The following is a 5,072-nucleotide window of genomic DNA, read 5'->3' as shown; positions in this document are numbered from 1 at the left end:
GCTGCTGCTGTCCAGACTCAGAATAATAACTTCACAAAGAATAATAAAGTTTCTAGACCATACTTACAAGGTTAGTGGGAAACGAGGCGTTTTGACTTGTGATTAAATAAATTGATCAAATGAATTGACGATCAAAGGGTAAATCTTGGGGTGCGGCTGTCCCCCGTTTCGAGGGCCGAGGTCTGAGTCGCCGGGGTCATGTAAGGCACACACACGCCCCTCTCTGCACCTTGACTCCGTAACGTGACCGATACCAGCATCATTCCAAAGAAATTTCATCCAACCCCAAGTCTTGCTCAACCTGCTACCTGGGGCGGCCGGGGCTGACCTGCCCCGAGACATGCTCTTGCTCAGAGGCCAGGATCTGCTCTCTTGCGTCATCGGCGCCTGAGCTTCTCCGCTGTCCTCCTGTTCTCATCCGTGTGTGTGCGTGAGAGAGAGACACAGGCTGTCAGCTGAACCAAGTACTTCACCCCAAATCAAGCCGCACAGGCCGGCTGCACGCGAGGCCAGCTGCACGCGAGGCCAGCTCAAGCAGGGCGGCCGAGGCCTGCAGCCCGGATGTGCTCCGGCGTAACGAGTCTGACGGGTGGGCTTCGGGGTGTGACTGTGTCAACCCTGGCAGGGCACACCCCTGTGGCCCACCGAGCCTCCTGCACATCAACAGAGTCAGAATGTGCATCCGCATCCGCGCGAGCCTCAAGTGAGCCCTGGCCAGGCCGAGCTCCAGAAGCCCTGGGCTCAGCAAGAGTTGGTCAGCACAGCGCTGCCGCAGGCCTGAAGCCTGCGTTTCTGGCTTGACAGACTATGTAGCATCTCGTTGTTTCAAATGAAGAGCTCACGGGTTCAGGGGTTCTGTTCGACGCGTGCTGCAAGCTGTCTGTAGGGCTGGTTAAATCCGCACACGTTTGGCCCTGAGTTGCTGTGTGCGGCGACCGGGACGCAGCTGTGCACGGAAGAGCTCTCCAGTGGCGCCTAGCGCTGCGCCGTGCCGCCCTCCCCAAGGCGCGCACTGGCCAGAGGCCCAGACCGCTGCCCCAGCAGGGAGGGGGCAGCCTGAGCAGCACCTCATCTCTGCATGACACCCCATCTCCACAGAGGCATGTGCCTGGGGCCTGTCGCTCCCTGGGGCAGGCACCCCAGGAGAGGAGGCGGGGGTTCAGAGGCGACTACTCCCAGGCCACCGGCGGCGGCCTGCTCACCTTCCCCTCTCGGGAGAAGCAAGCCACAGGCCTCAAGGACGAGCGGCAGGCTCTCCGTCCGTGCAGCTGGCGGTGAGCCCAGCCCCGGGACAGGAAGCAGAGGCTTCGGGGTCCTGCAGTCTCTGGGGTGGTCGGGTTCTCTGTTTATTCTGCCCACTGCCTCTGGCTCTCACGGGCAGCTGCTCTCCGTTGGCCTGGGGCGAAGCTGATCAGCGCCAGAAGACCCAGAGAGTAGGGAAAGGCCCAGAAATCCAGGGAGGGCAGCGGGCCAACCTCGGCCTCACCGCCTTGGCAGAGGTAGTGAGCACTGCCCTCTGCTGCCCGCCTCGAGCACCGCAGGCCCGGGCCGGTTGCCACCACTGGGCCTGGCTTCAGCCAATGCTCCCTGCTCTAAGCTCTGTTGAAATGCCCAGACATGGCGTCCTGGGGGCCTATCTGGGCCAGACCACTGTATACACAGATAGAGAAGATGAGCCAGTGGACAGGGGCAGACAAAGCGCCAGTGGACACTCAGCGAAGGTTGTGGAGGGAAAGGACCGACAGTGAAGCTCGTGGCCCGTGAGCAAGGGAAGAGTCTCGGCTTTGACACCCGGGGTCACGCCTCGGCTGCTAGTCCCGTGAGGGGAGTGCAAGTCAGCAGGAGTCCAGAGCACGCCTTGACTCACCGCTCCTCTTGTAGGTATCCCAACCCTCGGCTGAACACAGCCGGCGCCACTCCAGACGGCGCAGGCAGGCCCAGAGCACGCTGTGCTGTTCGGAACAGTGGGGACCGCCAGGGACGAGGTGGGCGAGGTCCTGACCGCAGGGCGATGGCAGGAGAGTCCGCATCACCTAGGTCCAGCTCCACAGGCAAGTCTCGGACTGGGCTGTGTCTGTGACGGCGATTACCGGTAGCATTTTCAAACGCAGAACGATACTGTGTTGTTTCTGGGCCGTCCTTGGTGATTCGAGCCTGAGAGCAAGCGGAGGAAAAACCAGCTGCACCCGCAGGCCAGCGGGGACTTGGGATGGGAGGAAGTGATTGGCTGGAGAACCTTCCAGTCCACCTGTAAACTTGTCTTTCTCAAAAACATCGGAAGCCAAGCAAGCGTTTCTTTAGTGTATCAAGGTGGCGCGGTGGTTTAGCGGGGTGGCGGACCCATGTGTGTGGAAAATCTTCTGTCGTCGAATGACAGTGAAAGCAGCCCAGGCAGGCGACCCCTTAAGTCCGAGCAAGCACACCTGGCCATGCCAGGCAGGCGGGGCCACGGCAGCTGGGGAAACTTTCCACCAACTTAGGGACCGTGGATGCTCGGAGAGGGCAGATTAGAAAAGCGATAGTGAGCAGGGCCATTTCATTTAAAAATGAGCAGCTTCCTCTTCCCAGCGCACACACACGTGAAGGCACACGCCGCCTCCCACCTTGGCCACACGCGCGGCTTCTGTTTCCTCCCATACAGTTCATGTCTACAATGACTATATAGTCATTGCATCAGAAAAACCAGCGCATCTGCTTGGGCAAGAAACACATAGAATAAACCACTGGGCAGGTCACAGGAGCCTTCACGGTCAGCCCCAGTTTCCTTTTTTAAAAAAAGATTCAGGGCCCTCCCTGGTGGTGCAATGGGTTAAAGCGCCGCACTATGAAGCTGTCCGCAGCCACTGCAGCACTTGTTTGATCCGGCCAGAGAGCTGATCCCTGTGGCGCGGCAGACCTCTCCTGCCCTGCCCGCTGCTCCCCTCAGCAGTGGACTTCGTCAGTCGGTCTGTTCCGCTCCCCATTCTGTTTCTGGTGAGTCTTCCAGCCCCGACCCTGCACCTCTGGCCTACACCCCAGCCCTAACCCTAAATAAAATAAATCTTTATTTTTAAAGATTTATTTATCTGTACAGACAAGAACTGGGGTACAGGCCAGAGGTGTGGGGGGCTGAGAAGACTCACCAGAGACAGTGTGGGGAGCAGAACAGGCAGATGGACTGAAATCCACTGCTGAGGGGAGTATCAGGCAGGGCAGGAGAGGTCTGCCGCACCATGTGGGTCACTCCCTAGGAGGGGATCAAACTCAGGCCACTGCAATAGCTTGATAGCCCTGAGACTTAACTGCTGCACCACCAGGGAGCCTCCCCAAAATGTTTCCTCAGAGAGAACTCAATCATTCAGGTTTGAGAGTTTTGAAATGTATTTACCCCCCCACCCCCAGTGTCCCTGCCCTCCCCTCAACCCGCAGGGCCCTTGGGATGTTTGTCGATGACCAGCAGTTTCTGAAAGTGTCTTGGTGGCCGCTCTGGGAACGTCCAGTAGTTGTTTTTCTTGTTCTGACTTGCTTTGCCACAGACAAAACATGTAGGAACTCTTTTTATTTGTGTGCTTATGCTGCCATCTCGTGGACAAAAGGAAGTATGAGCTGAGCTGGAGTAAAAGCTCCCGTTTCTTTACTGGTTGATAAAGATGCAACGTGCAGGGTTTTAAATGAATATGCCTCCCCTGTGCCAAACTCAAAGAACCCAGGAAAGTACCCAGAAAAAAAAGTCACCCTGGTCTCACTTTACCACTAGCTCCGGGTCCTGAGTCCATGGCAGGAGAGGTGAAGTTGGGGGGCAGCAGTTCCCAGAGAGAGTGATATTTGCTGCGGTTTGGGTGCTGACCTTGAACTTGGATCAAGACCGCACACCTGAAACACACGCTGTGCTATAAACCAGCACTACTTCAGCTTCTAGAAAGTCAGATTTTCTTCTCTTTGGGAGCTTGGTTTTGATAGCTGGCTCTTGCCTTGTTTCCCAACCCTCAAACCTGTTTGTACAAATCTCCAGTCATTTGAGCCCATTGAGATACACTGGCAGCTTCGAGTTCTTTCTTCTGTTTTTTGTTTTGTTTCCATTTTTTGCTACAAAAAAAGTTATGATGAACATCATGTTCCTGCGTGTTATTTACATAAAATCTGGGTGAAATTACATAAATATTTCTCTTTCAGATTCACTTTTTATTTATTTATGTATACAAGAACTGGGGTGCAGGTTGCAGGTGTGGGGGTGAGGGTGAGAGGATTCCCCAGAGACAGAACGGCGAGCAGAACAGACGGGTCCACTGAAACCCACTGCTGAGGGAGCAGCCGGGAGACGGGAGAGGGCTGCCGTGCCCTGGGGGTCCCCCCCGGCCAGGATCGAACTCAGGTCTCAGTGGTTGGTGAAAGCCTGATGGTGCTGAGACTGACCCCTGCGCCACCAGGGAGGCCCAGGTCACATATTTCTACAGCATACATTCCAAACGGGGGCTTCTCGTTCACTGGCTACACGCATCTATGAACTGAGTAGATATTGGCAAATCGCCCTGCAGAAAGCCACCGCACTTCCTGCTTTTACAGCAACGCACAAGTGGACATTTCCCAGACTCCCGTGTGCAGCAGCAGGAACTCAGTCTCCGAAGCCCAGTGGGCCTGGAGTCTCCAGCCCCCTGCCCTGCAGCCCGCTGCGCCGCGCCCCCCGCCCCAGCAGGCCGGCCTCTGCTCTGCCATGTCTCCTCTCTGAAACCACCCACGACTGCCCCCTGCCCTCACCGGCCCTGGATGCCTGTTCCTCCTTTTCCAAGACTGGCCTTCGGGACCTCCAGAGCCCTGTCTGCCCCGGGCGCAAGGCTGGCCCCGTGCTCCTTCTAAGCCTCTGCTGCCCGGGGCCAGCGGCAAGCTGAGTCCACGTGAACCCGAAGCCAGGCCGAGCCACGCCGTCTTCCCCGGCAACGGCACCGGGCCAGCAGGGCGCGGCTGTGGGCCCGGGTCCCAAGCGGCGGGTAGCTGTGACAGAACTTGAGCCCCATTCTTCCTCGTCCAGCCTGGGCCCCCTCACCCAGCAGTCGCTGGGAGCACTGGCACCGGGCGCAGGACTGGGGGTGCTGGGG

The sequence above is a fragment of the Condylura cristata genome, unplaced genomic scaffold, assembly GCF_000260355.1.
Source record: "Condylura cristata isolate star-nosed mole 26May11 unplaced genomic scaffold, ConCri1.0 scaffold00027, whole genome shotgun sequence".
Taxonomy (NCBI): Eukaryota; Metazoa; Chordata; class Mammalia; order Eulipotyphla; family Talpidae; genus Condylura; species Condylura cristata.
The sequence above is the reverse complement of the archived record's forward strand: the minus strand, read 5'-3'. Positions refer to the sequence as shown.